This window comes from Dipodomys merriami, unplaced genomic scaffold, assembly GCF_024711535.1.
Source record: "Dipodomys merriami isolate MVZ:Mamm:240054 unplaced genomic scaffold, mDipMer1.0.p SCAF_1, whole genome shotgun sequence".
NCBI classification, from domain to species: Eukaryota; Metazoa; Chordata; class Mammalia; order Rodentia; family Heteromyidae; genus Dipodomys; species Dipodomys merriami.
In genome coordinates, this window is record NW_027202270.1 from 49478591 (window position 1) to 49490165 (window position 11575).

Genomic DNA, 11575 nt, shown 5'->3' on the forward strand with positions numbered 1-11575 from the left:
ACAATGTTCAAAAGACCCAAAATGTAATGGTTTTTTTCTTTTAGTTCATTTCCAATTAAAAAATTGTTAACCTTTAAAAGTTTCATTTATACAACTGAACAAGTTTTATGGAGTTTTAAATTATGTTTCAATTATATTTCAATTGTGCTGAAGCTTGAACTCAGGGCTATGCATTATCCTTTTTGCTCTACAATGGTATTTGACCCATTGAGCCACACCTCCACTGCTTAGTTGGAGATGAATCTCATAGATTTGTCTGCCTGGACTGGCTTTGAACCATTATCCTCAGATCTCAGCCTCCTGAGGACCTAGGGTTACTGGTATGAGCTACCGCAGTTTTAAATTATTTATTTTGGAACTATTTGGTGTAAAGGGGGCATTACATAATCACTTCCAGACAGACTATGTTATTAAGCACTGCTGGAACTCTTTTTTTTTTTTTTTAATCTCTCCTTCTGCCCCCCTCCCCCCCTTGCCAACTTCCCCCACCCCAATCCAGCGGGCCTGGGCACTATGCATTTCCTCATGGCTAGCACTCTACCAATTTGAGCCACAGTGCTACTCCTGCTTTTTCTGGTAGTTAATTGGTACATAGCTTTTGACCTTTTCTGCTTGTCCTAGACATATACTAGTTATTGTAAATAAAGGAAACCATGGGACCTATGTTTCTTTGGGCCTGGTTTACTTCACTTAATATAAGAAACCACTGGAATTCTTAACAGGAACATGGGCTACTCCTTAGAACACATCCACACAGTGATTTGTCTGAATTGCTAAATGAATGACATTCTCTCTCCAAAAGTTTAGTCTGGGTTCACTTCATCAGCACCACATAAGCAGAAAAAGGCTGAAGTGGAGCTGTGCTCAATTGGTAGAGTGCTAGCCTTGAGCTGAAGAGCTGAGCGACAGCTCCCAGGTCCAGAGTTCAGGCCCCTTGACCAACCAAAAAAAAAAAGTACTGGCTCTAAGGTCTCCCCTGTGCATCTCTAAAAAGTTGAATAGTTTAAGAGCTTGTTGTCCATGACTCAGCCCAGTGATCAGAAACATATAAAAATAAATACATAATATACATATAATACATAATATAAATGTATATATATGCACATACACACACACATACTGGTAGTTGTTGTTAGTCATGGGGCTTGAACTTAGGGTCTTGATGTTGTCCCTGGGCTTTTTCGTTCAAGGTTAGTGCTTTATCACTTTGAACCACAGCTCTACTTCCAGTTTTTAGGCAGTTTTTGGAAGATAAAAATCTCATAGCCTTTCCTGTCAGGGCTGGCTTCTAACCATGATCCTGAGTTCTCAGACTCCTGAGTAACTAGGATGACAGGTACAAGCCACCAGTGTCCAGTGTTTTAGTACATACACATATTTTAATATATACTACATTTTTATTTTTATTTTATTTTTTTGTTGGTCATGGGTCTTGAACTCTGGGCCTGGGTGCTGTCCCTCAGCTCTTCAGCTCAAGGATAATACTCTACAACTTGAGCCACAGTGCCACTTTGGGCCTTTTCTGTTTATTTGGTGCTGAGGAATCGAACCCAGTGTTAGGTTTTTAAAAAGAGGTATCTGAGTAAGAACAGCACCAGCACGCACGTGGTATTCAGGTAAGGGGTAGGTTTATTCAGTAGACCTGCTGGGACCAGGCAAGGTTGGCACTCCACGTGGCTAGGAAAGAGAGAGGAAAGAGCTAGAAAAGAGCAGAGAACAGAGAGAGAACAGAGAGAGCTAGAAAAGAGCAGCGAGAGAGCCTCTGGGCCTGGGCTAGGCCTTATCTAGGGTATGGACGGAGAAAGGTGTGGCCACGTGACCTCAGCGGATGCAGATGTGAACTCTTCCAGGTGTCCCAGTTGCCTAGGTAACCCAGGTACTGGGTGGAGACTTTGTTGCAAGGAGGGTGGAGTCTGCTGGCTATACAGGAGAGGACCTTACACCCAGGGCCTCAGGCATGCAAGGCAAGCACTCTACCAATGTGCCACCTTCCCAGTCCTATAATATATTTTAAGTTCTTGTTATTGTTAGGTTTTTAAAAAGAGGTATCCGAGTAAGAACAGCCCCAGCACACACGTGGTATTCAGGTAAGGGGTAGGTTTATTCAGTAGACCTGCTGGGACCAGGCAAGGTTGGCACTCCACGTGGCTGGGAAAGAGAGAGAGCAAGAAAAGAACAGAGAGTGGGCTAGAATAAAAAAGAGCAGCAAGAGCAAGAGAGGAAGAGCAAGAGAGAGGTAAGAACAGAGAGAGAGCAGAGAGCTAGAAATGAACAGAGAGAGAAAAGGGAGAGTCTGGGCCTGGGCTAGCCCTTATCTAGGGTATGGGTGGGGAAAGGTGTGGCCACATCAAATTCAGATGTGACCTCTACCAGGTGTCCCAGTTGCCTAGGTAACGCAGGTACTGGGTGGAGACTTTGCTGCGAGGAGGGTGGAGTCTGCTGGCCATCCAGGAGCGGACCTTACATTCCAGCCTTTTAATAATCATGAAATAGGGCGAGGATTCTCTGGCTACTTCCTGCTGACAAGGGGCATCGACAATAGGGATAAAAGGCTGGAATTTGGTCTCCTCCCAGAGAAGGCAGTGAGCAGCAGCTGTCCCTTGGTGGTTTGAGTCCTTAGATGAAATCTGGAGAAGTCTCATGAGCATTGAGGGGCTGGAAAAAAATACTAGAGAGCAAATAAATGGCAAGAGGAAGGACTTGGGGCTGAAAATGTTGGTAGAAATGTCCCTAGTTACTTCTGACATCTGGCGACTAGGTAGAGAAGTCAGGTGACAAAGGCAAGAATATAAATTCCTGTTCAGTTAATAGGTAGACAGGTATAGACATTGGATGGGCAGGCTTCTTACTTCTACTGACCTCCCGGCTCAGGTTAATTTTGAAAGGGCAGGCACAAAGTAGCTGATGTGACATCATCTCCTCTTACTCCTTTCCACGTTCCCTTGTTCCCTAGACTGGCTGAGTCTAGGTGCTCGTTGCTGGGATGGCTTGTCCCAGTTGGTATTCAAGATTTGAACTCAAGGCCTGGGCACTGTCCCTGAGCACTTCTGCTCAAGGCTAGCACTCTACCACACTGAGTTATAGTACCACTTGCAGAGTTTAGCTGGGAGACGGAGTCTTAGGGATTTTTTAGCCTGGGCTGGCTTTGAACTGGCCACAAAAGCCCTTTATTATTTCCAATTAAGGCAACAAGGAGATCAAGTAGAATAAGTAGAGCTTACCTGGTTCTTATCAAGAATTGCCAACAAATATTCTGAAATGACAAAACTCATTAGATGTGATGAGAATTTTAGCACAGATATGCCCAGTATTTTAGAACCACATAGTCAGTAGTAGAATACACAACACAAATCAAAAAAGGCACAACTTAAAACCTAAAATTTCGACAACGTTTAGACATCTTTGCTAACAAAGCATATCAGATGGTTGGGCCTCAGTTACCAGGGCCTGTGAAAAGAGCAACTTGTTAGCAAGGCACCTTAGAATAGATGGAGTAGTAAACTTAGTGGAAGGGTAAGGATCAGCTGGGGCCAAACCCTTAACCCACCACGTGGCCAAGATGGCGAATTCAAGATGGCGAATCTCTGAAAGAATGCAAAGAAAGCCTGAACAAATAGACCAAGCCTACAATGGCTAGCCTTTGAGAGGGAACCTAGATGGGGGTCCCTGGGACCCAGCCTGCGTCGCACTCTTCAAGGCACAAGCCAAAAAGTTGTAGAAAAAAGGGTAGAAAGTTGGACATGAATGGCAGAGAGAGAGCAGAGAGCCTGAAATTAAACTTCTGAGAATGGCATAAAATTAGGCTCTCTGGCTTTCCAGGGAGCACAGGAGACATTTCAAAGGGGTTTCACGGCTCAGGCGTGATTCGTAGCACCCCATTAAATGAGTAGAGTCAGTCTGGTGAGTGAAGGAGAGCTGACCAGGCAGAAGCAGCGTCCCCACTTCCCCCAGAGCCCTCTAGAGAGAGAAATGGCCAAGCCCCCAAAGCCAAGCGTCCTCGGCTTCAGAGGTGACCGCCTTTCAGCTAAAGGCCGTAGGAGCTCTCTGGCGTGGCGCCACGTCTGGACAGAGACTGAGTAACAGAGCCGTAGAGTAGTTTCACTCACCAGAGTAGAGAAGTGGTGTGGACGTGGATGTGAAGGCAGCAATGGTATCGATGCGTTGATTCCGCCGCAGACAGATGGGTTCGCAAAAGGCCGTCAGAACTGCGGGTATTCCTCAGAGCAAAAAGGGAAGAACAAAAAAAAAAAAGAAAAAAGAGGAGAAAAAACAGAGAAATCCCAGTTATCCTGACTTTAAGCCTTTATCCAAGTCACGGCACCATTTATGTTAGGTTTTTAAAAAGAGGTAGCCGAGTAAGAACAGCACCAGCACACACGTGGTATTCAGGTAAGGGGTAGGTTTATTCAGTAGACCTGCTGGGACCAGGCAAGGTTGGCACTCCACGTGGCTGGGAAAGAGAGAGAGCAAGAAAAGAACAGAGAGTGAGCTAGAATAGAAAAGAGCAGCAAGAGCAAGAGCAAGAGAGGAAGAGCAAGAGAGAGGTAAGAACAGAGAGAGAGCAGAGAGCTAGAAATGAACAGAGAGAGAAAAGGGAGAGTCAGAGCTAGAAAAGAGCAAGAGCAAGAACAAGAGCAAGAGCAAGAGCAAGAGCAAGAGGAGAAGAGCAAGAGCAAGAGAGCAAAGAGCAAGAGAGCAAAGAGCAAGAGAAGAAGAGCAAGAGAAGAAGAGCAAGAGCAAGAGAGAGGTAAGAACAGAGAGAGTGCAGAGAGCTAGAAACGAACAGAGAGAGAAAAAGGGAGAGTCTGGGCCTGGGCTAGGCCTTATCTAGGGTATGGGCGGGGAAAGGTGTGGCCACATCAAATTCAGATGTGACCTCAGCGGATGCAGATGTGACCTCTTCCAGGTGTCCCAGTTGCCTAGGTAACACAGGTACTGGGTGGAGACTTTGCTGCGAGGAGGGTGGAGTCTGCTGGCCATCCAGGAGCAGACCTTACAGTTATTATTACTATTATTATTTTGGTGTCTGTACTGAAGCTACAATTCTGGGTCTGTGCACTCTCCATTTCCATTTTGCTCAAGGCTAGAGTGCTTTTAATTTAGCCACAACTCTGCTCTTGGCTTGTCAGTAGTTAATTGGAGAGAAGAGTCTCATAGACTTTCCTGCCTCAGTTGACTTTGCACTGCAATCTTCAGATCTTAGCCTCCTGAGTAGCTAGGAATAGATGTCAGCCACTGTTGCTCTGCTTATCAAATGTTTAAACAAGTGTTTGTCACTTTTTTTGGTACTATTTCACTTTTGTTGTTGTCAGTAGGGCCTGGGCACTGTCCCTGAACTCTTTTTGCTCAAGCAAGGCTGGTGCTCTACCACTTTGAACTACAGCACCACTTCTGGTTTTTGAGTGTTAATTGGATGGAAAGGTCTCATGGGGATTTTTCTGACCAGGTTGGCTTCCTACTGTGATTCTCAGATCTCAGCCTTCAGAGTAGGTAGGATTCAGGTCTGAGCTACCAGCACCAGGCTTATTTCACTTTTTAGTAGCCAAACAGATACAATTCTCCAAAATATTAGACAAACAGCTAGGGCAGGAAAAAAGACTGGCAGTGATCATACTGACAATACACAGAAAGAGAAAGGAGAATTTGAAACAAAAGTAATTATGCCTTTATTCTATGATTATGCTTTCAAAATGAGTATACTATTTCATATCAATTGCTGTTCACTTCAAACTAAAGGATGATTTCATTTTCTCCCTACACCTTTCCAAGAAACTTCCAAATATTCTACACCTAAGATTTTTTATAATCACAAGAAACACCACTGTAGTTAATTATTGTTGTACTTCAAACTCATTATTTTTTGTTGTGGAAAGCCCAAGCAGACAGCAAAATAGGGATTCTGAGAGCAAAGCCCACAGGCATCACAGGCCAGGAAAAATAAGAACAACTGCAGCCCCGCCAAATAAGCCTGAGAACTGGCAAAGGAGCTCATTAGCACTTTCTACCTAGGCCATGCTAGCCAGCTGGACCAGAGAAATCATCATAGCCAGGAAATCAAATCAGAGATGAAGATAGCTTTGGAAATTTCTCTTCTGGGTTTCCCAGGTCAGAATTTTTGTTCCCTGAAAGTCCCCTTTTAGAGCTGTTGGGACATAATGTAAAAATCCATCCCTTCAGGGGAAAAATCTGGAGGCCAGAAGGGAGATATTCAGGGCTAGGGAAAGAAATTTACAAACAATGCATAAAAGGAGGCTGGATGACTATGCAAGTGGAGAAGATGCTTCTGGCCAAGGCAGAACCAGCAAAAGATATTTCCATTCAATTGGTTCAAAGGAAGAAGACTTCTAGATTTAAGGATAGGGCTTACGGCCCAAGGCAGGTTGTTTCTCAGTGATAGGGGTTTTGTTTCACACAGTTTACCAGACCTGCAGTTCTACCTTCAACAAACCAGAAAAATAGGAGTTGAAGTTGAATTAAAGGCAAATAATGTGTGGTTGAGCAGGACCCTGGGTGCACCCTTCACTCCCCAGGAAGGGAGAATATAGGCTTGTTACTGTCATTTTATAGATCAGTAAACTGATTCTCACAAAGATACTTGTCTATCTTTTTAGATTTACCCAGAATGTCCTGCCCCACTCTGCTTCTCTTGCTCTAAGGAAGCCTGTTTGGCTTAACTGGAGCATCATTTCCCCAGGAAAACTACACACTTGTGTTGGAGCAGTGGAGAAGCCAAAGTGTTAAGTTCCAGCCTTTAACAATAAGCTAGATCTTAAGGCTCTGAGTTTAATCCTTAGTACTGACACCAGAAACAAACAAATGAAACCCAAAACAAAACAAAAACCAGAGCCTCAAAGTACATCCTCAGACAACAATTATCTAAAAGCACCCCAACTATAAGGCTGTAATTCCTGCTGTTCAGGTCTAATTATATTTAAGCTTTGTAAGTAGCAATACCTAACAGAGAGCATCATCTAGAAAAGTTATTAATACAGGATGATTTCTTGCCTTTAGAAAGGTAAACATTTCTACTTTAACAAAGATCAAGTTATCCAAGCCTGGCACTTTTGACAGTGCTTCATCAGCCTCCTCCAAAACCTTCCAGAACTCGTAATTGTTAGGTTTTTAAAAAGAGGTAGCTGAGTAAGAACAGAAGCACTCACGTGGTATTCAGGTAAGGGGTAGGTTTATTCAGTAGACCTGCTGGGACCAGGCAAGGTTGGCATTCCATGTGACTGGGAAAGGCCTGGGAAAGAGAGAGAGCTGGGAAAGAGAGAGCTGGGAAAAAGAGGCAAGAGAGAGGAAAGAGCTAGAAAAGAGCAGAGAGCAGAGAGAGCTAGAAAAGAGCAGAGAGAGAGAGAGAGAGAGAGAGAGAGAGAGAGAGAGAGAGAGAGAGAGAGAGAGACAGAGACAGAGAGAGAGAGAGAGAGAGAGAGAGAGAGAGAGAGAGAGAGAGAGGGAGGGAGAGAGAGAGGAGAGAGAGAGATAAGAGAGAAGAGAGAAGAGAGAAGAGAGAAGAGAGAGAGCAGGGAATGCTAGAATAGAACAGAGAGAGAGTCTGGGCCTGGGCTAGGCCTTATCTAGGGTATGGGAGGAGAAAGGTGTGGCCACATCAAATTCAGATGTGACCTCAGCGGATGCAGATGTGACCTCTTCCAGGTGTTCCAGTTGCCTAGGTAATGCAGGTACTGGGTGGAGACTTTGCTACGAGGAGGGTGGAGTCTGCTGGCCATCCTGGAGCGGACCTTACAGTAATATAGTTCAGTAGCAGACTACTTGCTGACTTTTCCTAAGGTTCTAGGTTCTAACCCCAGTATGGGATAGGGAGGAAGAGGACAGAGCACCTTCCTTGATAGGCCTCCTGAAGCCCAGCTCTCTTTGGCTTTGTATTCAGACAATAAGGAAGTCTTTGTTCATGTATTTGCAGTTAGTTTGTTTTCGATAGTAATGAAGATTGAACTTGTGCCTTGTGCTTGCTAGGGAAGACACTACCATTTGAACCTAGCATTTTTCTAAGAGGCAGCACGCTCTCAAGTACTTTCAGATAAAAGAATAGGCTTCCTGTTAGCCCAGAAGCCTCCTCCCTCATGGACTAGCATGTTCTTTCTCTTGGCAACACTAGGCCCCAGTAGTAAAGGCAGCAAACGATCAGCCCCTACCCCCTTTCCCTGAGAGAGCACCCTGTTGGGATAGCTATGATCATATAAGGCAGCGAAATCCCCCAAATCTTGGAGGTTATAAAACATCAGCTGAGACAATAGCCAGTATTTCTCATTTCCTCTCACCTGGTGAGATGGGGTGTTGCCGTCCTATTACTGAAAATAAACCTTTCCTTTGTTCTTCCTACCTGGATGTCCTTGTGGACATTCCTGGCTGAATCTAATTTACTGTAACACTTCCAAAGAGTCCTAAAATAATAATAACTCCCAAAGATAAATTCCTGGATCAACAATTATGTGGATTCTTTAAAAGATATGCCCTCTGGGCTAGAAACCATTATGGGGAAGAGAGTCCAGCCCTCAGAGACAGCCTCATGTAAAAAGATGACTTTATTGGGGAATTAGATAGCTGATGGGCCAGGGACGCAGCACAGACTCAGGAGCTGAAACTGTGACCTCAAACTAGGGTTTTTTAAGGCAAAATCCATGTGGTCAAGCCTGTCCACACACAGGTGGCCAACGAGATTGTAACACATACATAAAGATTGCACATTTATGTCAGTGGTCAATGGGGTTACAGTCCATCTCATAGCATCTGTTTGAACTAACCTATCATTCTGGTTTGAATTGGCAATGAATTTGGGGGTCCCCACACAAAGCAGGGGGATATTCTTACTCCTGGGGGCAGAAATAAGGCTGCTCCTTCCTGGAAGGGCAAAGGTAGCTGGGCTGTTTTACTATTGTTAACTAAACAGGGCTACAAGATCTTGTTTGGGCTATTGATAACCAAACAGGTCTCTACCTTATCACAACAATCATCAGGGCTTTCCAAACAGTTACCACATTTCTCAGGGTGTCAACAAACAGCATATTTCCTGGCCCTAGGGGATTGTGAGAGACCAGTGTTTTGATTTTCAGGGGTGGGGGAAAACTCCTGGTATATTCAAAATGGAGTTAGTTTTGGTTCCCCCCCAACACTACCAGTTGCTGATGCCTGTAATACTAGCTACTCAGGAGGGTCAATTTGAGAATTGGAGTGTGATGCCATCCTAGGCAGTAAAAAGTCCTTGAGTCTCTTATCTCTAATTATTCAGACATAAGCTAAAAGTGGAGCTTGTAGCTCAAGTCATGGAGGACCACAGTTGAGCAAAAAGATTAGAAGAAATGTTCAGTTCTTGCGCTCAATGCCCTAGTTATTGCATACACATACACACACACACACACACACATATACACACTAAAAACCAAACAAAAACACCAGTCCAAAGATTGCTATGATTTTATATAAATCTCCCAATTCAAAAGAATAAAGTCAATGATTGAACTTTTACCCTAATCAATTCCCTCTTGGAGCATTTTCCATGAAAAAATAATATGTACTTTAAGTTTTATCTATTGAGGTGAGAAAGCTATTTTTATGCTGACTCTCATTTTTTTCTGAGAGGAAAAAGAAACAGAAAATCCTAAAATAAATCAAATTAAAATAACTTCAAAGAAAAAATATTTCAGTCAGATGAAATAAATTTTGAGCAAGTGCTGAAAGATCTGAAGGGCTATAATCATAAAATTTTGACAGTGGACCTTACATTATCTTCAAGTTCATGCTAAATGAAGATGAACAAATACATACCAGTTAACAAAGAGTAAAATAGGGCTGGAAGTATGGCTCAAGTGGTTGAGTGGCTACACAGCAAGCAAAAGCCCTGAGTTCAAACCCTCTTCCCACCCAAAAACAGAAAAAAAAAATTTTAGGCTATCTTCAAAAAAAAAATCTGTGTCTAATGTCAAAATTCATTCTGTTCTATTTAGCTGACTATAAAATAAAGTTTATATTTGTAAGGACATAGTTAATAAATTATAGATAGTCTTTAGACTAGGAGAAATCTTTACTCAGCAATCTATAAAAAAGGCCTAATATGCACATTGTACAAGGAACTTGAGAAATGAACCCATCCCAAAGCTAATAAACCAATCATTAAATGGGCAAAGGAGCTAAGGAGAGACTTCCCTTAAGAAGAGGTAAGAATGGCAAAGAAACACATGAGGAAATGCTCATCATCCCTGGCCATACGATATACAAATCAAAACAACTCTGAGATTCCCATCTCAACCCGGTTACATTGGCCCACACCACGTATTTCAATACGTGGCAGGATGTGGAGGAAAAGGAACCCTACTACACTGTTGGTGGAAATGTAAACTAGTATAACCATTCTTGACAGCAGTCTGGAGATTGCTCAAAAAAAACTAAACATAGATTTTCCTACAATGTAGCCATACCACTCCTGAACATTGCAAGCCAGGATACCAGAAAGACATATTTACATCCATGTTCATTGCTGTATTATTCACAATAGCCAAGTCATGAAAACAGTCCAGATGCCTGAAAATAGATGAGTGGATCCAAAAAATGTGATACCTATATACAACGGACTTTTTATGTAGCCATTAGAAAGAATAACATTATGTCATTTTGAAGGGAATGGATGGACTTAGAACAAATTATGTTAAGTGAAGTAAGCCAAGCTTAGAGAAACAAATGGTGCATGTTTTTTCATATGCGGAAACTAAATCTAAAATATGCCAGGATATGATAAATTACACAGGACTCTAATAAGGCCAAAGGCGGCCAATCTTAGGGGAAGAACACAAAGGTTCAATGCCTATATGCCTCTGATTGTATAAAATAATATTTATCAAAATGAACTCCAGGACAAGGAAATGAGGTTTTTCCTTTGTTGTTGTTTTTATTTTGTTTTCATTTTGTCTTGCTTGTTTATCTTTCTTTGGGAGATGGCACAGAAATGAAGGGACAAAGGGTGAACAAATATAGTAGTGGGACTCACTAGACACTATGTAGAAAATAAACTATACAACTTGTGGGTGGGACAGGAGGGAAAAACTGGAAGAGAGCAAAGGAAGTGGTAACATTGTCCAAACAGAAATGTGCTCATTACTTGACTTATGAAACTCTAACCGCTCTGTACACCACCTTCATAATAACAATAAAAATTTAGAAATTTTATACTTGTAATTATTGATGAATTGCAGAAGGAAAAGTCATGTGAATATTGTGGTGGATAAAGTTTTAGAATCACAGAATCACTGATTTTTAAGGAGTGTTTGAAAATTATTAGGAAAGGCAGTGTTGGAGCTCTCACCAAATATGCACCAAGCCCTGGGTTCAATCCCAGCCCCACAAAGGAAAACAAAACAGCACAAACAGAAATGAAATCATCTCAGTTTATGTGCATTAGTCCACAAATAGAAAAATGTAAAGATATTCATTTATCTTGTACTCTGATAGCTAACTCCTGTAATCCTAGCTACTCAGGAAACTGAGATCTGAGTATTCAGGTTTGAAGCCAGCTGGGAGAGGAATGTTCCTGAAACTTTTATCTTCAATCAATCAGCCAAAT